At 45.0% G+C, this 24125-nt stretch overlaps 1 protein-coding gene and 2 long non-coding RNA genes across 4 annotated transcripts in view; 2 read left to right on the top strand and 1 right to left on the bottom strand.

The window, feature by feature from the left end:
* Window positions 1-24125, bottom strand: part of PPP2R2C (protein phosphatase 2 regulatory subunit Bgamma) — a 242700-nt gene that overhangs the window by 156409 nt on the left and 62166 nt on the right. The window lies entirely within an intron of this gene.
* LOC129464327 (uncharacterized) lies at window positions 4654-13066 on the top strand. The gene is made up of 3 exons (XR_008651546.2): window positions 4654-9473; window positions 9796-9879; window positions 10959-13066. It is a non-coding gene; the product is annotated as an uncharacterized lncRNA (long non-coding RNA).
* LOC134732821 (uncharacterized) lies at window positions 13909-16685 on the top strand. Its single transcript, XR_010116385.1, has 3 exons — window positions 13909-14381; window positions 14485-14732; window positions 15789-16685. It is a non-coding gene; the product is annotated as an uncharacterized lncRNA (long non-coding RNA).

Raw genomic sequence — 24125 nt, 5'->3', positions numbered from 1 at the left:
AGTCCTCTCACCTCAGCCACTGAAGGAGCTGGGACTACACATACAAGCCAAAGCACCCAGCTTCGCTTCAGTTCTTTATATTCGAGAAATGAGACCACAGAGATACAGCTGAAGTTCCTTTACATCCCGTCCTACTCCTCATATTTCCTTTCTCTTTCCAGAGGCAAACACTATCCCCAAAGTAGTGCTTTCTTCCCATTTATGTTCTATTCCTTAACATACACACATGCATTGTATCATTTTATGTAATTTAGAAATTTATAGAAACAGGATCATATTGATCACACTATACTACAAACTGCTTTTTTTTCCCTAAGCATTATGTTTTCAGCGCTACCCTAGTTTCTTCATTGATCTTGCATGCTGGCAGAAAACAATCAATGGCGCGCCGGAGCTTGCTCCGAGAACCTTCTCACAAAAGCCGATCATGCATATCTTTTCCCAACTCTGTGTTTGATGATGTCACAATGGTAGCTAGAAATCAGCTATGGCAGAGTATTTACATCCCAGAAATTGGCAAATTCTACAAATTAAGGCTTTTTTTCCTGGATAGCAGGTTGTTAAATATTTGCCAGCATACAATTAATGTATTATTTCTTCTACCTGCTCTCCACCCACCCACGTAATATTTAGGTTGTTTCTAACCTTTTTGGATTTCAGACAACACTGCAGGTACATCCTTTGACTTAATTCCTTATAGCCTGCAGTGTAAAGGTTTCCTAGGATGGACAGGTAGAGGGGGAGACTACTGAGTCATGCTGGTGACATTCCTTCTAGGTCATGCATACTGGAATATATACATATTTAACTTCCTACTCGTTGCCAAATAGAGAAGCAATTTACACTCCTACAGCAGTGTATCACATTCTCAAGTGACACTTGGAATAGACTTAAATTCATGTGAAGTTGATGGGTGAACGGGTATGTGATGATTGCTTACTTTGCACTTCCTGATTCCTAGTGTTTGGGAATCTTTCCACTTGGCCATTTTAATTTCCTCTTCGATGAATCGCCTGTCTTTTCCCATTGTCCATGTCTCCATTGGATTGTGTGACTTTCTCCTTACTGGCTTCCCAGAGCCTTTGATATAATTGTATCCTCTGCTGTTTATATGTGTTGCAAACCTATTATCTTCTGTTTCTGTGTTGCAAACATTCTCTTGTAATTTGCTGTTTTTGTCTTAACTTTGTTTATGGTACTCTTGTCCTACAGAAGTCATTCATTTTGATGTAGGAAATGTATCAATATTTATCTTTTAAGCATTTTGCCTTTTGTGTTCTGTTTTACCAATACTTGTCTACCCGCTGAGTTACAAAGGTAGCAAACAGAATGTCCTTCCTTTATGTTTTAGGATGTATATTTACCTCATTTACAGTATGCTTTTCTGTTTGGGGTGAGGCAGTGATCAAATTACATACTTTTTCCATATGAAGAAAATAATATCCAAATCATTCATTGAATAGTCCATCCTTTTCCCACTGATTTAAAATGCCACTTCTTTTCTACATCAAGTTCCCATATACATGTGCCTCTATTTCTGGACTCTCTATTCTGTTCCATTGGTCTTTCTGTCTGGCCCATGTGGCAGTACTACCCTGCCGTAGAGAGACAGCTTTATAACAAGTCAATATCAAGTAGGTCAAATGGCACAGTCTTTGCCTTTCATCAAAATTGTCTTGGTTATTCTCGGACTTTTGTTTTTCCTATGCAAATTTTCAGTTTTTCAGATCCCATTGAAAATCCTGTTGGGGCCCAGCATGGTGGCTCACGCCTGTAATCCCAACACTTTGGGAGGCTGAGGCAAGTGGATACCTGAGGTCAGGAGTTCGAGACCAGCCTGGTCAACACAATGAGACCCCGTCTCTACTAAAAATACAAAAATCAGCCAGGCATGGTGGCATGTGCCTGTACTCCCAGCTACTCGGGAGGCTGAGGCAGAAGAATAGCTTGAAGCCGGGAGGCGGAGGCTGCAGTGAGCCGAGATCGCACCACTGCACTCCAGCCTGGGTGACAGAGCGAGACTCCATCTCAAAAAAAAAAAAAAAAAAAAAAAGAAAAAAGTAAGATGGAAATCCTGTTGGGATTTTCACTGAAACTTCAATTAGCTTATAATTAACCAGGAAAAAATAGATATCTTTCTGATATTGAATCATCCCATCAACGGATATGGTCTATCTCTGTATTTATTCAGATCTTCTTTCATGTCCTTCAATTAAATTTTATAATTTTCTTCATAACAATAACAACCATTTATATAGAAGTTAATATGTGCCAGCTACTGTTCTAAACACTTCATATTTATAAACTCAATCTTCCCAGCTTCCCTGTAAGGTGAATATTATTATTATCTCCCTTGTACAAATGAGGAAACTGATGCACCAAGTGATCAAGTAATTTTCCCAAGCCAGGAAGCAGTAGGGCCATGACCTGAAGCCAGACAATCTGGATTGGGATACTCTGCTGTGAACCATTGAACCACTCTCCTATACTACCTCCAAAAGGGCCGGTACATCTTTTATTATATTTTCTCTTAAGTGTCTTATAGATTTTACTGCTACTGTAAATAGGATTTGCCCCTTCTCATGTGTTCTAATTGGTACTGTTGTTCAGTAGGAAGGTTATTGATTTCACTATGTTGTCTCATGTCCAGCAATTTTGTTGAACTGTCACATGCTTCTAATAGTTTGAGAGCAGATTCTCTTGGATTTTCTATGTAGACGATTATGTCATCTGCAATTAAACACAATTTTGGCTTTTCCTTGCTGTTCTTAATCCACTTGCTGTCTAGTCTAGTTGGTTCCAATGCAAGGCAGTATCAAAGAGCAGTGGTGGTAGAAGGTTTCTTTGTCTTAGTTCTAGCAATGCTTTCAAAGTCTCATCATGAAAAATGATGTTTGCTATCAGGTTTTGATAGATGCCCTTTCTCAGGTTGAGTAAATTCCTTTCCTAGTTTTCTGAGAGCGTTTCCTTAGAATAAGTATTAAAATTTGTCTAATGTGGATGCTTTTTGTTTGGCTGCTTGCTTTGTTTTGTGGTATCTATTAATAAGATAATATGACTTTTGCCTTTAATCTATTAAAGAAGTGAAGTAAGTTAACATTTTTTGTCTTTAACTATCCTGACATTCCTAGAGTGAACCTCACATGGTAATTAGATGACTGATAGATAAATGGATAGATAGATAGATAGACAGATAGATTGATAGATAGACGATAGATAGAGCCATATTTGTTTTGCTAATATTTTTAATTTGAGTTTTGCACCTATGTTTAGAAGTCATATTGATTAATAATTTTCTTTTCTTGCAATTTTCTAGCAAGTTTGTACTAACATCATAAAATAAGTTGAAGAACTTTCACTTTTTATGTTTTTATAGAATAGTTTGTATTATTATAGAGATCATATTCCAGTTTCCAAAGTGGTTATATCATTTTACGTTCCCATCAGCAGTATATGAAAGTTCCAGTTTCTCCATATCCTCACCAAAATTTGGTATAGTCAGCCTTTTTAATGATAGCCATTCTAACAGTTATGTAATAGTATCTCATTGTAGTTTCAATTTGCATTACCCCCGTGACTAATGATGTTGCTTAGCTTTTTGTGTGCTTATTTGCCATCTGTATATCATTTTTGGTGAAATGTCTGTTCAGACATTTTGTTCACTTATTCATTGGGTTGTTTGTCTTGTTACTATTGAGTTTTGAGAATCCTTTATATATTCTAGATACAAGCCATTTATGAGACACATGCTTTGCAGAGAATTTCTGTCAGTCTAGGGCTTGTCTTTTCATTCTCTTAAGTGTCTTTCAAAAAGGAGATGTTTTTAATTTTGATGAGGCCCAATTTATTAATTTTTAATTTTATGCAACCTGCTTTCAGTGTCATATCTAAGATATTTTGACTAACTGAAGGTCACAAAGGTTTTTACTCTGTTTTCTTTAACAACAGGGACTGGTAAACTACAGCTTGCAGACCAGCTGCCTATTTTTATATATAAAGTTTTACTAAAATACAGTCATATCTATTCATATATTTTCTATGGCTTCTTTCATACTACAATAGCAGAGTTCTATCATTACAACAGAGTCCATATGGCCCACAAGCCTAAAATACTTACTATCTGGTCCTTTAAGAAAAAATTCTTTACCTCCTCTTCTAAAAGTTTTACAAGTTTAGGGTTTATATTGAGATCTATGATCCATTTTGAATTAATATTTGTATATGGTACAAAATATGGATTGACGTTCATTTTCTACACATATACAATTGTTTTAGCACCCATTATCTAAATATCCTCCACTAAAGTGCATTTGAGTCTCTATTCAAAATCAGCTATGTCAGCTGCCACATAGGCATGCATCTATTTCTGGACTCTGTATTGCATTCCCTCGATCTGTTAGTCTATCTTGACACCAGTATCACTTGTACCCACTACTGAAGCTTTATAATAAATCTTGAAATCAGATTGTGTTAGTCCTCCAACTTTGTTCTTTTATTTCGAAGTTGTTTTGGCTATCCTAGGTCCTTTGTATTTCTATATGAATTTTAGAATGGGTTTTTCAGTTTCTAAAAAAAAAAAAAACTGTTCAGATATTGTTTACACCATGTTGAATTTCAGATCAATTTGGGGAGAACTGCCATCTTAACAATCCACTAACATAGCATAACTCTCCACTCATTTAGGTCTTCTTTAATTTCTATCATCAATGTTTTATAATTTTCAGTGCATTAGTCTTTCATGTCTTTTGTCAGATGTATTCCTCCCTACCTCATATTATAACTGGTAGTTTTTAAGTTTCTATTCTGATTGATCTTGTGCCTTGCAAATTTGTTAAACTCATTTATTAACTCTGGTAGCTTTTTTGTAGATACCTTTGGATTTTCTATATAGATAATCATGTCATCTGTGAATAAAGACAGTTTTACTTCTTCCTTTCTAATCCGAACATCTTTTTTCCTCTTTCTTGCTTTATTGCACTAACTATAACTTCCAGAAGAATGTATGCTGACAGTAGACATTTTTGCCTTCTCCTGATCTTAGGGAGAAAGCATTCAATCTTTCATTTAGCCTGTAGGTTTTTCTCATAAATGCTCTTTATCAAGTAGAGGAACTTCACTTCTATTCTTAGTTTTTTTAGAGGTTTTATCAGTTTTATCAAGAATAAAGGTTGGTTTTCTGAAATCCTTTTTGTGTTTATTGAGATGATAGCATAGGTTTTTATAGATTGTTAATATGGGAAATTACATTGATAATTTTTGAAAGTTAAACCTACCATGCATTCCTGGGATAAACCCACTTGGCTGTGATGTATTATCCTTTGTGTATTGTTAGATAGAATTTGCTAATAATTTTTTAATTCATGTACATGAGGACTATTGATATTGGTCTGTAGTTTTCTTTTTTCATAATGTCTGTCTGGTTTTGAGATCAAGGTAACTCTGCCCCACAAAATGATTTGGAAAGTGTTCTCTTCTCAAATTTTTGGAAGAGTTTATGTAGAATTAGTATTATTTCCTCCTTAAATGTTTACTGAAAGTCATCAGTCAAGTCATCTGGGCCTGGAGCTTTCTTTGTGGAAAGGTTTTAAATTGTAAATTCAATTTACTCAATAGTTATAGGACTACTCAGGATATCTATTTCTTCTTCAGTAAGCTTTGGTAGTTTGTGTCTTTCCAGGAATTTACCCATTCCTTCTAAGTTGTTGAATTTATTAGCAAAAAGTTGTTCATTATCTTCCCTTATTATTACTTTAATGACTGCTGAATATATACTGATGTCACCTTCTCATTCTTGATACTGGCAATTTTGTCTTCTCTCTTATTGTCCTGGTCAGTCTGACAAGAGGTTTATCAATTTCATTAATAAAAATCTTAGATAATTTTTTAATCAATAAATAACCAACTTTGGGATTAATTTATTTTCTCCATTGTTTTTATTTTATATTTAGCCAATTTCTCTTCTGGTCCTTACTATTTCCTCTCTTCTGCTTACTTTGGGTTTAATTTATTCTTCTTTTTCTAGTTTCTTAAGGTGGAACTCAAGGCCATTGATTAGGAACTTTCTTCTATTCCAATATACATGTTTAGTGCTGTACATTTCCCTCTAAGTATTGTTTTAGCGACATCTCATAGATTTTGATACATTGTGTTTTCATCTTCTTTCACGTAAAAATACTTTCCAATTTCCCTTTTGATTTCTCCTTGGACACATGGGTTATATAAAAGTGTGTTTCATTGTTTCCAAATATTTTCCAGAGCTCTTTCTGTTATTGATTTCTAATTTAATTCTATTATGACAGAACATACTTTTTGTGACTTAAGTCCCTTTACATTTATTGAGACTTGTTTCATGGCCAGAATATGGCCTATTTTGATGAATGTTCTGTGGTGTGTACTTGAACGTCTATTCTGCTGTTTTTGGGTAGCATTTTCTACAAATATAAGCCAGGTCCAGTTGGTTGATAGTGTTGTTCATATCTTCTATTTTCTTACACATTTTTTGTTTACATGTTTCATCAGTTAGTAAAAGAAGGTTTTTGAAATCTCCAACTATAATTGTAGATTCATCTATTGCTTCTTGCAGTTCTATCATTTTTGCTTCATGTCTCTGATTAGGTGCATAAACATTAAGATTGTCATACCCTTTTAATTAACTGTTCCCTTTATCATTATGAAATTACTTTATTTAACCTGGTAATATTCTTTACTGTGAGATCTACTTTGAGATTAATATAGGCACTGCAGCTTTCCTTTGATTAGTGTTAGTTAACACAGTATATCTTTTTCATTGTTTTACTTTTAACTCTTGTCTTTATATTTAAAGTGGGTTGCATGTAGGCAGCATATATTTGGGTCTTGCCTTTTCATCCAATCTGATGTCTTTTTATTGGGATATTTAGACCATGGCTGCTCAATATGATTATTGGTATGATTAGGTTTATATCTCTCATCTTGATACTCATTTTCCATTTATTCCATTTTCCTTTATTCCCTTCTTTCTCCTTTTCTGTCTTCTTTGGGATTAATTAAGCATTGTTCAATGATTCCATTCTATCTACTTTCTGGCTTCTTAGCTATAACTCTTATTGTTTTAGTAGTTATTTTAAGGTTTACAGTACACATCTTTAACTTATCACAGTCTACCTTCAAGTGATATTATAGCATGTCAAATATGTTTAGGATACTTATACTTACTTATAATAGTATACTTCTATTCTCCTCTCTCAGCCTTTTTGCTATTATACAGTTTACTTTTACATATGTTATAAACCTCACGGTACATGGTTATTATTTTGTGTCAAGAGCCAATTATACTTTAAAGGGATTAAAATAATAAGAGAAAATATCATATCCGACCTATGTAGTTACTATTATGCTCTTTGATCCTTTGCATAGATCCATACTTCCATCTAGTATCACCTTCATTCTGTTTGAAGCACATCCTTTAACATTTCTTGTACTACAGGCCTGCTAGTGATGAATTCTTTAAGCTGTTATGTCTGAGAAGTCTATTTTGCTTTTATTCTTGAAAGATTATTTTCTGGGTATGAACTCTAGGCTGACTACTTTTTTTAATTTCATGCTTTGAGGATATTGTTCCACTGCCTTCTCACTTGCATTATTTTCTAGAGAAATCTGCTGTAATCTATATCTTTGCTGCTCTGCATATAACAGCTTTTCCCCACCCCACGCCTTTCTCTGGCGACTTTTAAGATTTTCTCTTTATTATTTTGGGCAATTTAATTATAATGTGCCTTAGTGTGGGTTTTTTCCCATTTTTATTGTGCTTGCGGGGCAATGAAATTCTTGTGTCTGTGGGTGTACCATGTTCATCGAATTTGGAAATTTGCCAGCCATTATTTCTTCAGATATTTTTCTGTCCCTTCCTCTCCTCTCTTTCAGAAACCCCAGTTATACATATATGAGGCCTCTTAAAGTTGTCTCACAACTCAATGAGAAAGTCTCTGTTTCTTTTTAAAATTTTTGCTCTTTTTTTATCTTTTTACTCTCTATATTTCTTTTTGGATAGTTTCTATTGCTGTCTTCAAGTTAGCTAATCTTTTGTTCTGCAATGTCCTCTCTGCTGTTAATCCTATCCAGTGTGTTTTTCATATTATACATTGTAATTTTCATCTGTAGTAGTTTGATTTATGTCTTTTCTATATCCTTCATGTTGATGGTATGTCCAATCTTTCCTCTAGCTTTTAGAACATACAGAACATGATTATAATAAGTGTTTTGATGACCTTGTCAGCTAATTTTAACATCTGTGTCAATTCTGGATCAGTCTTAACTGACTGACTTTTCCTTCATTATGATTTGCATTTTCCTGCTTCACTGCGTGGCTAGTAATTTTTTACTGGATGCCAGACTTTGTGATTTTTGCCATTTGGGGTGCTGGATTTGTTTGTATTCCTATAAATATTCCTGAGCCTTGTTCTGAGATGTAGTCAACACATTTATAAACAGTTTGATCCTGGCCAGGCATGGCGACTCATGCCTCTAATTCTACCACTTTGGGAAGCTAAGGTGGGAGGATCACTTGAGCCCAGGAGTTCAAGACCAACCTAGGCACCATAGTGAGAACCTGTCTACAAAAAATGGAAAAATTAGCCAGGCCTGGTGGCATGTGCATGTAGTCCCAGCTACTCAGGAGGCTGAAGCAGGAAGATGGCTTGAACTTGGGAGATCAAGGCTGTCGTGAGCCATGATTACACCACTGCACTCCAGCCTGAGTGACAGAGCAAAACCCTGTCTAAAAAAACAAAAATGAAACAGTTTCACCCTTTCAAAAGTCTTGCTTTGATGATTTGCTAAGCATGCTTGCAGAAATTATCAGTCTAGGACTAATAATTTCCTCCTACTGAGGCAAGACTTTCCTGAGTTGTCTACCCAATTTCCTGTGAATTACAAGATTTTCCAGTCTGGCTGGTAAGAGCAGGCACTACTCCTGGCTGTGTGCGTGCTCTAAGTACTGGTATCACAGGTCCTTTTGGGGGTTCTTTCCCTGACTGTGTAATTTCCTTGCATGCATGTGCTGATCATTACTCAACTGAGCACTCAAGTTGGACTTCTGCATGACTCCAGAGCTCTCTTTCTTTGCAGCTCTCTCCACTCCATTAGTCTGCCCTGTGAAATCCAGCCACTTTGATCTCCCCAGACTCAGCTCATTCTTTCAACTCGGGGGTTCCAGCAGACTCTGGTGGGCAACCTGTCCCTGCAACGTGGCCAGGAATCTCTCAAGGCAGTAAGCTGGAGCAGTCCTTGGCCTCACCTTGTTTATTTCCCATCATTCAATAATCACTTTCATGTCTGATGTCCAATTGCTTGGAAATCACTGTTTCATTTGTTTTGTGCCATTTTCTTACTTGTTTAAGGTGGGAAGCTAAGTCTGGTCCCTGTTATTCCATCTTGGCCAGAAGCCTAGCAGCTCCATTTCAAGCCCTGAACCCTCCCTCCACATCGGGCTTCAGGTAAGTGGCAGGTACCTCCTATTCCTCCTCATGCAGAGATGGGATTCCCAGCATAGCCCTCTCCAAAGCAGTATGCTCCACAAAACTTTTATTATGCACCCCTCAACCCTTTCATAGCCTGCCTATCAGTAAAGAGTGGGGGCATCCTTGCAACAAACTTTTGACAATTTTCTTCGAAAATATTTCTTCAGCTAGTTCCTCACTTTAATGTGTCATATTTATTTTATTTGGTTTTCTCAGTGAGAATTGAAGGCACTGATATACCTAGTGGCTGGCACATCATGGGTGCTCAGGGAGTCTCTATTGCCCCTAACTTTTTCAGATTCTGCCAGTCCACTACTCAAACAAATGAGCCGAGTCTTGTGGGGATGGGGATTCACAGAGAAGCACCTCTTTGCCATGCCAGGTAGGACACGAAACCACTCGTTAGCACCTGACTTAATTGCATCCACTATTTTCGTACTTAATGCCAAAGAGAAATGGATGGTATAACTTTTTACCTCATACACTGGATTCAAGCAAAATAAATGGGCATAAAGCTAATCCCTCCCCTAGGCCAGCCCTGGGGAAATTTGGAAAACAGGCAATTAAGCATGATCGAGCAGTTTGGCCCAGGAGGAAAATGACCTCTGCCTGCACATTGCTCTCTAGTGATCAATAATTCACAGCACTTGCCAGCCACATGTGCAGCCCCCAGGCATCCATCCCTCCCACCAGCTGGTTCAGCCCTTTCAAGAGGTGCCCAAAGGCCTGATGCTCATCCCCACCTCCCACCTGGGCCTGGCCATGTCAGGAAAACACGACTCCAAGCCTTTTGTAGGCAGGCTCCTGGGAATGCTCAACTGGGACTTATGTCCTCCATCTATAAAGGGACTGCAGGGAATGGACTCTACCCAGCCTTCAGCAGGGAGATGGCATTCTTCTTTCCCACTGGCATTTCCAAGCCATCCTCTCATGACACTTCCTTCATGGAGCCTTCCTTGATTACCTCTGTGCTTAGAGTCATCACTAAGTCCATACCACGGTTATGAACTATTCATTAATTTTAAAAATGATTGCTCACCAATTAAATATCAGGACTACAGGACATACTGGAGCAGAAACCAATGAACAGCACCCAGTCCTGCCTTGAGGGCTCGAGGAAGCCACAGTCCTGAGAAACAGATGGACAGGGGAACCAGATGGGACAGGTGGGACAGAGGAATGGGGAAACATGATTGCCAACCATACCAGCCACATCCCCTAGAGTGAGGTGGGGAGGAAGACCCACCCTGTCTCACCACTCCAGGGAGAGAGGACGTGTCAGGGCACAGTGTTAGGGCAGCTCCGCATCTCTCAATATATTCTGAAAAGGAACATCAGCCATGGCGAGAAGCCGAGGTTGCAGCCCCGCTCCCACGCCACATCCTGGGCAAACGCTCCTCATGCATGATTTCACTTCCACATGCCCTGTGGGTAGGGACTCTTAGTGTCTCCCTTTCACAGATGGGAAAACTGAGGCTTAAAAAGGTTACACAACCTCAGCCAAGTCGCACATGAGCGGTGGATAAGACCTGACCCCAGGAGGCCTGGCTGCAGAGCTGGGCCCCAGACCTCTCCTGAACGCGGGGCACCACCTCACGTAAACTCTCTGCCACAGCCCCAATGCTCCAGGGCCCTGCTCCGTGTCACTCACAGATCTGTTGTACCCCATTTCCCCCACTGTAATGTCATCTCTGTGGGCAGGGATTTTTGCCTGTTTTGCTCACTGTGTTGTGTACCCTAGTGCCTGGTGTGTGGCAGGAATTTGTATTTGTTGGATGAATTTGTGGATGAATAGATGATCAAGGAGGCCAGTAAGTGGCTCAGGTAGCCAGCCCCTCATCCTGCCCCCTCCCCAATATCTCTGTGCCTCCTGCATGATGGTGGCACAGGCTGGCCAACGAGCTTCTGCATGGAAGATGGGGCAGGCTACTGGGGTGTGTCATGGTGGGCCAAGCCAGGGGGCCATGTAGGGTGGTGGAACCAGTCCAGGTATTCCCTTGGGGAACCAGAGGGTTGAGTCCAATGGGGCTATCAGAACCCATAAGGCCTTGAGAGCCAAGGAAGTGATGATTGGTTCAAACAGGAGGGTGGCAAGGCCAGGCCGTCATGGGGCAGGTCTCTGGAGGGGGCCAGGCTGGAACTGGGCCAGTGATATAATTTGGCTCTATGTCCCCACCCAAGTCTCATGTCAAATTGCAATCCTCAATGTTGGAGGAGGGGTCTGGTGGGAGGTGATTGGATCATGCAGGCAGACTTCTCTCTTGCTGTTCTGGTGACGGTGAGTGAGTTCTCATGAGATCTGGTTGTTTAGAGGCATGTGGCACTTCTCCCTTCTCTCTCTCTCTCTCGCTGGCCACAGGAAGATGTGCCTGCTTCCCCTTCACCTGCTGCCATGATTATAAGCTTCCTGAGGAAAGCTTACTAGCCATATTTCCTGTACAGCCTGCAGAATTGTGAGTCAATTAAACCTATTTTCTTAATAAATTACCCAGTCTCAGGTAGTTCCTTATAGCAATGTGAGAACAGACTAATATAGCCGGGCTCCACCCACTGGCTCTGCTGCAGGGCCTGAGTAAACTACTGTCCTCCAGGGACTGGTAACACCAGGGACAATAAGGAGGCTTAATCAGGATCTTCTGACTGCAAGTGACAAAAAGCCAGCCTAAACTAGCTTAGCAAAAAAGGGGACACAATTCCAGGCCCTGACAGTGGGCCCTGGGGCTTAAACTCCATGGGACCCTCTTTGCCTCTCCTCTCTGTTTCTCTCATGGGGTGGACACAGCCAGTAGCAGCTCTGAGGACACATCCCACAGTGCCTTGGCCAGAGTGAGAGAAGGTATCACCACCCACTGCCATCCAAAAACCCAAGATGGACTCCAACAGGGTCAGCCAGGGCCCCTGCCTACCCCTGGCCAACCCCACAGACAGGGAGGTCTGGTCTTTGGCCTGTCCAGGGTCGTAGTGCTGAAGACTTGATGGGGTAGGGGGATGCCACGAGAGCCTCCCCTCGAGTGCTCTGGCATCTTTCTGCATTCCACTCCAAGGCCTCTGCCCACACCACTGGGCCTGGAGCGCATGCTCAAGTGTGAGTGAAAGTCAGTGCCCCCACGCCAACCCTCCACCAATCTGAACTGATAATCCCTGGAGAACTACTGCTGTTTTTCAGAGATCAGTTCTGGAGCCCTCTGTATAATTCTCAGTAGACTGGAGCCCCCATCCCTACAGCAGGGACTCGAATGATGTGCCCTAGGATCTCATCCCAAATAAACTGCCTACACCCACATGCCAGGCTCAGGCACTACTTTCATGGAATGCAAGCTAAGAGACACCACAGAGAGGGGACCTGGGGTTTGGAGAACACGCAGCAATGACACAGGTGCATACCACTCCAAAAGGAGCAAGCCAGCCTTTGGCAGGAGGGAGGCCTGTCAAAGGCATGGGCCCCAGGTGTGGGACTGAACTTCAGGGTTAGGATTCTGACCTGCCAAGACAATGATGCCCTCCCAGTGGCCTGGGGACCCTGTAGAATCTGCTTCCCCTCCCCAGTCTCCCTCCTCACTCCATTCCAACACACCAGCCTCCCAGCTGTTCCTCCAGTTCAACATGCATAACCCTGCCTCGGGGACTTTGCATCTGCTGTTTCCTCCCCTGGGCCATTCCTCCCTCAGATACCTGCAAGCCTCGGCTCCTCACCTTGTACAAGACTTGACTCAAATGTCACCTTCCTAATGAGGCCAACCAGGTTCCCCCTACCTACAATTGCAACCAGTACGCCCACCATCCACCCACCCACACACAAACGCACACACATACACACACACACACACACACCCCTCCTGGTCCCTCTTTCTGGGCTTTGCTTTAAAATTTTTTCTTGTTTATCAGGACTATTGTCTGTCTCCCTCAATCAGAATGTCAGCTTCAGGGAGCCGCGGTGGGGGGCATGTGGACACGGAGGAGAGTCTGGGGGCTTCTGTCTTTTTCACTGTCCTATCCCAAGCAGGCCACACAGCTTAGCAAAGCTAAGCTTAGCAAAGCCATGGTGCTGGGGAGAGGTGGGAGTTGTGTGCAACATGAAAACGGCACAATGTATCCTGCCCATCAAGATGACACACTCCGTACATCTGGTACACTAACAGTGCTGTGTTAGAAATCTGACACATACTAGATCGATTTAGTGCAAAATGAAAGATAAATTTATGCCGGTGCCTTCCTGAAGGAGAAGCCCGTGTCTGTAGCCACCTCTCCACACTCACAGCAAGAACACACCCTTGAAGGACAGCAGACACGGAGGGGTGGACCTGGCTTCGCTCTTATTGCTCCCAACAGTTCCCTGTCTTCTGGGTTGCATTTAAATCCACCCCCAGCCCCCACCCCAATTAATGGTTTTCTCTTTCTGTCGACTCTTTAGTCGGGAGCCGTAGCTTTAAAATCATGCAGGCTTAGTGTACTCTGTTACCTAGCAACAGCCATAAATCAACAGAACATGCTGGAATGTTAAAGCAAACCTTCCTGGCTGTTAGATGCGTTGGCCTTTTTTAATCCAAACATGCTCATTTGCCACCACGCCTCGGCTACACCCAGCTTCCAGCCTGCAGCATACCTGGGTTTGCACATTTTTTAAACCACCTTAGGGTCTGTCTGATTTTTCCGCCTGAGTCTTTTGTGCCTTCTTAGCACTCTGGCCAGCACCCAGCGACAGGATCAGGCAGGCTCTGCTGACGTGGCCGGGGCAGGACCCGTTGGTCTAGCCTGAATACCTCCGTCTCAGCCCTACAGCCAGGGGTCCAGACCAGCCCTGAAGTATCTAGAAACACAGGGGACGCCAGAGACCCTGGTTCCTTACCGTAGGTTTCCAAATCGCCTGTCAACCTGGTCCGCTCGGTGGGTTAATATGGGTGTGAAGGCCCTCCCCGGGGTGTCCAAGGGAATCCCTCACTCCCCCCACTAACACATTCAATCATTCATTCATTCACTTATTCAACAGACAGGAACACAGCACCTCCCGCACGCCAGGCCTTGCCCTCAAGAGCTTGCATCCTACTGGGGCAAGGAGCTGAATGTAACACCGAAGCACTGGTCTCCAAGACGGAGGGCCACCTGGACCACATGGGTGCCAGATGCCCAGAATACAAGAGGGAATGACAGAAACCCAGCCCCTAACTCAGACACTCACAGCCCAGGTGGAGGCCAGCAAGCACCCAGGGCGCCAAGCACACGCGGCACGTAGTCCAGGTGGGAGCCCAGGGCACAGAGAGGCATCAGCTGAGAGCAGGGCAGACGGGCACTGCAGGACACAGGTCAGGGCTGCACAGGAAGGGAGGAGGCCATACTTGGCCCTTCCTGGAGCGTGGCTGGAGACCCTGGGACCAACTCTCATGCAACTGCGCCCAGCTGCTGCTGCCAGGGTCGAAGCAAGGGGAAACCTGAGTAAAAGGGTTTTATTCCGAGAACTCTCCTGGCTGCCCTGTCCAGAGGCTGCCCTGAGACCAGGCTGGGGGCAGGAGACTGCAGCCAGGATGGTGGTGGCCTGGCCCAGGAACATGCTGTTGGGAGGATTCTGCTGTCCCTGTGACAGGAGAAGCTGTCCACGCAGAGACGTTGCTGGAGGAAGAGCAACTTGGGGAGGCCCACAAGCTGGTGGGCACAGCCTGCCAACACCCCATCCCACAGCTGAGGGCCCTGCCTCTCCTGCCCATCCAGCCTGCCCTGCCAAGGGGCTACGCGGCCTCCACAGCCAGCATGAAGTCCTCAGGCTGAGAGCCACAGTGTGGGATGAGTATCGGGGCCACACAGCCTGGTCCACTCTGCCACTCGCATGTCTGCCACACCTGGGTCCACCCAAGTGACAGCAAGCCAGTGTCGGCACAGGGAATGCCATATGGCTATCGAGGAGGCTGGAAGGACAGTTGGCCCCAGAACACAGCAGCTGGGGCAGGCCTGGGGCCCCTGCAGACCAGCACCTGGGAAAACAGTGTCCCAGGCACTCCCAGATCACCGGTGCCTGGCACAGTACCTGGCATGCAGAGGGGTTCACGACCTGGGGATGAGTGTGACAGCTGCCAGATCCCACCTGGGATGAGCCACATCCCTGCCTGTCCCCATACCCTATGGCCTCCTGGTGAGGGAGCAGGCACGGGGTTGGGTCTAGGTTTATCCCACGCTCTGGCTGTGATTCCAAGAGAAAGCAATACTGCATGAGGGTGAGAGTGAGGTGAGGATACTTTCTCTACCTGGAAATGGAGATAGTAGGTCACTGAGCTTTCCTCCAGGGGATGTGGTGAAAACCAGCTCAAAGATGCCAAGGTGCTTTGAAACAGAACTGCTGCCAGGAGGAAGAGGAGGCTCTTGGGCTGGACCTTCCGAGTTTCTCCTGCTGGATAACCTTTGCATGGTATATGAGTTCCCAGGCTGCCATTATAAATTACCACACAGTCTGTGGCTTAAAACAACAGAAACATGTCCTCTCACAGTTCTGGATGCGTCTTACAGGGCTAAAATCAAAGTGTTGGCAGGGCCGGTGCCTTCCAGAAGCTTCAGGGAGACTCTGTCCCAGGGCCCCCTCCCAGCTCCCCATGGCTGCACTCCTTGGTGCCCCTTGGCTTGTGGACACATCACCCCAGTCTCTGCCTCCTCCTCTGCATCTCCCTAACCCCCCTCTCTATTCTCTTATGAGAACACCAGTCATGGGATTTAGGACCAGTTACCAGAGAGCAAAACCAGGACAATCTTGTCTTGAGATCTTATTTAATTACTTCTGCAAAGACTCTTATTTCCAAATGTGTCACATTCACAGTTACTGCAAATTAGATCTTGGACATATTTTGTGGGGGGACAAAGTTCAGCCCTCTATTTATGGAAAGAAAATCCTAACTTTGAAAGAAACACATTCATAGTGTGAAAATAATCAGACCAAAGAATCATCCCATCTGGACCCCACCAGCCCTGGCCTCTGAGGATGGGATTTACTGAGAGCTGATCTGTGAAATGGACACAACAAAGGCTTTGCTTGGACACCCATCCTTGCATTTCCAGTGAACGCCCACCTACAATCAATATGTGATGAAGGGAGGAGGGAAGGGCCATGTTAGGGGAAGAAGAGCCAAGTCTAGGTGTAAGTTCATTTGGAATCATGGATATTCCCTAGGCACCCTCTGTGCATTAAAGTCTGTGATAGGCTGGGCACAGTGGCTCATGCCTGTAATCCCAACATTTTGGGAGGCTGAGGCGAGTGGATCACCTGAAGTCAGGAGTTCGAGACCACCCTGACCAACATGGTGAAACCTTGTCTCTACTAAATACAAAAAATTAGCTGGGTGTGGTGGTGCATGCCTGTAATCCCAGCTACTTGGGAGGCTGAGGCAAGAGAATCACTTGAGCCCGGGAGGTGGAGGTTGCAGTGAGCCAAGGTCGTGCCACTGCACTCCAGCCTGGGCGACAAGAGCAAAACTCCGTCTCAAAATAAATAAATAAATAAATAAAGTCTGTGATGACACAGGGAGTGTGATGATGCCATACGTATGGACGGGGGTGGGAGGGCCATAGTAAATAGCAGGGCAGGTATAAGAGCGTGATCCATAGACTGTGCAAAACAACAACTGCCCTCTCTTCCTGAGGGATGGAGAATTTCCAGAGGCCTTTAAGGGGACAATGCTTGATCTGAGTCCACACCTGAGCAGGGGTCATTCGGGGAAAAGAGGGAGGAGGCACCCCAACCGAGGAAACAGCACCATGAGCACCGGCAGGACACCCAGCAGCAGGGTGTGATCATGGGTGCAGGAGGAAGAGTGGCCAACTACTTATTTTCAGAAGAGAAATAGATGGAGGTGGCAGGGAAGTGGGGAAAACGTGCCCTACCAGACAGCAAGGTTGTCACAATCCTTAAGGCCGTGTGATATTGGTGCAAGGATAGATAAACAGGTCCACAGAACAAAATGGAATCCACGCTGTGCATATCAGGAAATGGCAGAGTACAGAGAGGATGTTCCAGACCAGTGGGAACAGGTAAACCATTCAGTCGGTGGTGCTGGGAGATTGTTTTCCTTTTGGAAAAAAAAAAAAATTAAAATCCCTACCTCAAACCCTAGACAAAAATAAATACTAAGTAAACTAAAGATTTAACTATGAAAAGCAAAACTGAAAAACTTGTGCAAGACATTATAGAAAACTTGTTATTATAACCCTGGGCTAGGATAAGACTTCTTCAGCAAGCCCAAAGTACAAACCATCAACAGAGCAATGCCTTCTGCTACATCAAAATCATCATAAACAAAGCAAAAAGACAAGCTACATGCAGGGAGAATGCATTTGCCACAGCTAAAATGAACAATGATTAACAGAGAAAGTACACAAGGCCCTTCAAGATGGCAACAAGAAGTCAAAGGACCCAAAAAGAGGGTTTGCACAAATCAGGGAACAGTGTTTTCTAGAAAAGGTCATGAGAAGTGCCTCAAAACATATGAAAAGCTCTGCAGGGAAATGGAAATTAAAATCACATGACAGACCATTAGCAGTCACCAGATTGGCAAAATCCAAAAGCCTGCGAATGTGGAGAGCTGGCGAGGACTTAACAGCATCCATACGCTGTTGGCTTTGGTGCCAGTACATACAGTAAAGCTGACGTGCACACCCAAACCCCAGCAATTTCTCTCCAGTAAACACCCTAGCGAAACTCTTAGAGTCCAAATCTGGGGAGACACGATCGTGCAAATAAGGGAACAGGGCACAGCCGTAGAAATTAGCACATCACCCTATACACATCGACACAGAACGCGAAATGAAGGAAGCCAGGTTCCTGAAGAACACACACAGCATGTTCCATTATATAAAATCCAAAAGCCTTGCGCAGCTCAACACTAGATGGTTTAAGGCTACATCTTTGTGATGCAACTTAAAACCAGGCAATGGTGGAATTAATATTAGGACAGTGGTTACTTTTGTGGGCAGGGAGAAACTCAGAGAATAATAGGCTCAATGCTAAGCACGGATCCACAGATGCTGCAATTTATTACCATGCTCCATAACCTACACAAATGATGATACAGTCTGTTGTATGTATCAAATATTTCATAATTTTAAATGCATAAAAATAGAAATTTAAAGTATCAAGGATTAAAAAAATAGCAATGGGGTGGAGATAATTCATTGGGTGTGCCGTGAATACTAATGAGGGTCAGCAGTTTGGAAAGGGGACCATGGGAGGTGACACCCTGCAGTGCGAGCTCCAAGGTGGAGGAGCTGGGGTCTATGCACGGTGACGTTGGGGAGCGACAGTTCACTCACCCAGACGGCAAACACACCCACTGAGCCCAGTGAGCTCCTGGGCTGTGCTAGGGCCTGCACTGGGACATGAGCGACTCAAACAGTCATCAATAGGGAAAAGGACTCTTCTCAAGCCTCGAACATCGCCATGTTTCTTGATGGGGCTGGTATTGAAATGGGGGTCCCTGAATCTACACCTCTGATCGTTTTGGTGACAGAAAAGGCAGCTAGACAGTATCATATTCTTCTCCCTCTCCCCTCTCTCTCCTCTCTCCCCATCCCTCTCCCTCTGGAACATCATCTAACTTGGCAGACATACCCAAGTTAGACAGCTCAGGGCAAAGCGGACCACACAGTCAGTGTGGCTGGCAAAAGTGGCCGGGACGTGGTGCCCAAGGCAGATTGGGAGGGGAAAAGCAAACCAGGCGGCTACTCCTGCTTTCAGGTGCCCCCACTAGACTGGGGACCTCAGGAGCGGGGACTCCTTCATCCGTTCAGTGCTTGGGTGTGTTGAGTGACTAAACAAAAACCCAACTATGAGCAGCCCAGGGGAAGGACTGACTCACCCATCTCCAGTCCTCCCAGGTGTCTGGCTCAGGAAATATTGAGGGAATCAGATAGGCATGAAGTATACCTGCAGCACTCTGGAGCGTGACCCTGCCCCCTGCAGCCTCACCCCACCCCATCATTCTCTCCCTTCGGCTGCGTGAGTCCTCTCACAGTGCCTCCGACACGCCACACACAGTCCTACCTCTGGGCCTTCACACCTGCCCAGGCAGGGTACTTCCTTCAAGACCAGATGCTTGGCACCCTCATTGGAAAGGGATTTTCAACGTAATGTTTTCCTCCCACATCCTTGTCCTTCCCTCCAATGTTGGCCAAAGTGTGCTTGAGGACAATGCATCAAGGGCTCAGCTCTGCCTAATGGGTCATCTAGGGTTTTATAAAGCAGGAGGAGATGATTTTGTCTTTTCAAACTTGCTGGGGAGTGGGTCATTTCTGTATATAAAAATTTGTAATATTTAAAGTATATTTATCTTACTGTTCTGAATACACAGAATGGACGATTGAACCACACACACACACACACACAAAAACAACTCCTACCCCAGACACCTGCTGGGCTCCCTCCTTACTTCATTCAGCTGCCTGCGCCTAAGGTCCCTTTCTCCACTGACCACCCAATGCAAGGGTATGCCCCTCCCCACCAAGCCACTCTCCTTCCTCCTTCCAGGCTTCCCTCCCCTTGCTTATTCCAAGTTCTTACAGCACCAGTGATTAGACACAGGAATTATTTGTTGATCCATGTATTTCTGCCTGCTCCCACTAGATGTGAGCTTCAGGAGGAGGAAACTTCTGGTTTTTTTCACCACTGTGTCCCCAGGCTAGAACTGTTTGTTCCTAACCACACCAGGTCCTTAATCAACATGAAATGAATTAAGATTGCAGTGGCAGAAGGTATTTTATTTATTGATTGATTTTTGAGACAGAGTCTCACTCTTGTTGCCCAGGCTGGAGTGCAATGGCGTGATCTCGGCTCACTGCAACCTCCACCTCCCGAGTTCAAGCGATTCTCCTGTCTCAGCCTTCCGAGTAGCTGGGATTACAGGTGCACACCACCATACCCAGCTGATCTTTGTATTTTTAGTAGAGATGGGGTTTCATCACATTGGCCAGGCTGGTCTCGAACTCCTGAACTCAGATGATTTGCCTGCCTTGGCCTCCCAAAGTGCTGGGATTACAGGCGTGAGCCATCACACCCAGCCAGCAGAAGGTATTCTAGAAGGGTGAAGATGAGAAGACAGGAGTCACCCTAACCCTATTTGATCTCATCCACTCCAAGCTGTCAGCCTTGGACCTACCATCATTTGGAAGGGGCCCATGTCACAGGGGACCCCCACCTTGGCCACAGTTATCCCAGGAGGGACCCAGGACATTGCCAAAGAACCTGCTTTCATGGTTGTGTGTGACCAGGAAGGAAAGACGGGGGTTCATTTGAGCTGAGTCTTGGGGTGCATCCAGGGCCCTGGACCCCAAATGACAAATAGCCCAAGGGCCTTGCATGGTACATACCCTGTAGGTGCCCCAGGATTAATGGTTCAAACACCCTGAAGCTGGGGACAAATTGCTCTAATCTGAGGAATTATCTAAAACCCTGCAGGGCCCTGAGGGAGCTGGGTGTTCATGGTAATAAAAGCTGACACGGGAAGAGTGGCCACATTAACCACAGGGCTGCGAAGCCGTCACACGGCACACATCCACACGGGAGAGGCAGGCAGCGGGAAGCCTCTCTGGGCAAGACGGCAGAATGTCTGCCTGCTGCCACACAGCCAGGCAAGCTGCCCAAACAGGGCCTGCAACTCTGGGGGGAGAGAGAATCATTGTGATCCAAGGCTTTTTTAAGTTGGAATAATTAACTATAAATTATTCAGTGATCTGGGATGCTGTTTTGTGACAAATGTAAGCCCAAACTCTGCATTTGCTCCGTGCCTAGGACGCTGTTTTCCGATTGCTGCACATCTAACCCAGCTGCTGCCATAAAATGTAATTGGCAGACACTGGAAACAGATGAGGCAATCACCCATCAGGCCTGGGAGCCACTCTGATAGTGGGACCTGATGGGTTGGCACAGGGTGCACCCTGCGAACAGACAAGCCTCATCTGCATCAGGGATGGGGCAGATACCAAGAATATAGGAATGGGGGCTGAAATCACACCCCCTCTCAATCCAGAAAATGCTGACGGAGACCCTCCGAGTTTCCCAGCCCAGTTCTCAAGATTGACTGGGATGGGTCAGCTGGGGGACCATGCCCCTCCTGAAATCCCCCAGGAAGGAGAATCTCATGGGCATTTAGAGGTTTATGCACGTTAGCACCATTAATCCTTGTAACACTTTCATTCATTCATTCATTCATTCATTCATTCAGTGGGTTGGCACTGGGCTAGCCTCTAGAGAAGGAAGCAATGGGGGAAAGGAGGTCCTTGTCCCATGAGGAAGACATGCATGTTGGCCCATTTTACAGATGAAGAAGCCATGGCTTAGAGTAGCCTGGCCTTCCAGATACTCACTCTCTGCCTGGCTCTGCTGGCCCTCAGTCTGCTCTCTCAACCACGAGGACCTCAGTCTCCAGAGGACAGATGGAGCACCTCGTCCAAACAATGGCCTATGGCAGGTCCCATGAGGAGGGAGACCCAGTATCTTTGTCTTTTTGGTCCCAGAGCTCAGCAGAAAGCCCAGCACATAGCAGGTGCTTAGAAAACTTTTGCTGAACGAATAAATGAGGGATTGGACATGGAAGAGGATTTGGTCTGGAAAAGAGATGACCAGGGACATGTCTCTGTCCTCAGGTGTCTAAAGGGGCACCAAACGGCACTAGGAACCATGCTGTTCCACGCGACCTGGAACAGGGTGGGGGGCGGGTTTCTAGGGGATGAGGACGAATGGATGCAACGTGTTCCTTTTCCATGTAAGAATAAGCATTTCTGTGATCAGAGCCCCTCAGGGTGGGGTAAATGAGTCCCACTTTCGAGAGCTGTGCTTCTTGTTCACTGGGGACTGTCAAGCCAAGCCACACCTGAGCCTAACTTGAAGTCCACAGGGCCTTTCCATATGCCCAGGAAATCCTCTGGGACTTCATCTTAAAAGAAAAAAGCAAACCTCCCCTCTGGTCTGTGATGTATGGGGCAGCTGTGTGGACTGAACAAGCAAACACAGGCGGGGTGTCTGAAGGATGGTGACTGTGGTGTGGCCTCAGGCTCAGGTGAGTCCCTCCCCTGCCCTCCTTCCCTTCTTCCTGCCCTCCCTCTGTCCCTCCCTTTTTCCCTCTCTCCCTCTCTCCCTCCCTCCTTCCCTGCTTCCTTCTTTCTTTCCTTCCTTCCTTCCTTCCTTCCTTCCTTCCTTCCTTCCTCCCTTCCTTCCTTCCTTCCTTCCTCCTTCCTTTTATTCCATAACATTTATTGAGTTCCCACACATGCCACACCCAACCTGTGCTAGGTCTTGGCATTTTTTCTAGGAGGCTAGAAAGACAATTAGTCAATCAATCAATCAGTTCCAGATAACCTGGAAAAGACCAGGCAGGGTAATAGGATAGAGGGACTTTGCACACTTCCTGACCCCCTCCTTCCAGTGAGGGTCTCTTTTCATTTTATCCGAGCAATACCCAACACTTGCACTATTCTAATATTCAGGCCTCCAGTCACTGGGGCTGAAAAACCTTGGAGATGTCCTGGATGCCTCTTTCTCTCACACCCCCATCTAATGCCCTGGCTCTGCCTTCAAGCAGTATCCCAGACCCGGCCGCTATTGCCACCTGCACCCCTCCCCTCTGCTATACTGCTGTCACCCTCGGCTGCACAATCCAGAAGTGTCTTCACTGGCTCCCACTTCTCAGCCCTTCCTCACTGCTGTCTGTTCTCAACACCTGTCAGAGCAACTCTCCTTAATGTCCAGATCTTCCAACCCACGCCACTGCTGCAAACCTTAACAGCTTCCTGTCCACTGCAGCAAACCCAGGTTCCACACAGTGGTCCAGGAACCCCAGGTCATCCACCCATGGCCTGCCCCAGCATTCCTCGGACCTCATGACCTCCTCCCTTCCTCAGCCCACCCCACTCCAGCCACACCTCAGGGCCTTTGCAGCCACTGTTCCTTCTGCCTAAAATGTTGTTCCTCAGATATGCACACATTCACTCAGCCACCACCCTGGAGTCCCTTGACAGTCCTTCTTAGCAAAGCCTCCCCTGCCCAGCCAGTTTTCAGTAGAAGCCCACTGCCCAACTGCCTCCTCTCCCATCACTTTTCTTGGCCTTCTTTTTCTCCTTGGCACTCAGCATCTGCTAGCATAGTATAGTTGACATCAATGGGACCTGTTTCTATTTACTGCATGTGTTTTGTTCATGACTGTGTCCCTTGTGAACGGTAGCCCTTGTATCCCCTATTTACAGGCTCATGGGAGACCCTATAAATAACCAATTTGACAGTTTTGTGTGAAGTCCTAGACATTGACCCAAGAGAAAAAAAACTTATGTCCATACAGACTTATGCATAATGTTTACAGCAACTTCATTCCTAACAGACAAAAACCTGTAAGCAAACCTAAACATCCATCAGCAAAAGAATGGACAAGTACACTGCATAGACATAACAGTGGAATACTACTTGGCAATTTAAAAAAAAAAAAACCAAAAACTGAGAATTCTGCTTCTAGCAATGCTAAGAAATGCAAAGTAGGTCCTATCAGACCAACCCTCCCACAAATAAGAACCATGAACTCTGGACAAAATATAAAAAGTAACCACCTAAGGCACCTAAGGGCAATCAAAAGCAGATCGGTACTGGAGGGGCCAACTCATGTAAGAAGGGAAAAA

Source organism: Symphalangus syndactylus, chromosome 16, assembly GCF_028878055.3.
Source record: "Symphalangus syndactylus isolate Jambi chromosome 16, NHGRI_mSymSyn1-v2.1_pri, whole genome shotgun sequence".
Classification (NCBI taxonomy): Eukaryota; Metazoa; Chordata; class Mammalia; order Primates; family Hylobatidae; genus Symphalangus; species Symphalangus syndactylus.
Note: the sequence above shows the minus strand (reverse complement) of the source record. Positions and strands in the feature narration are given on the sequence as shown.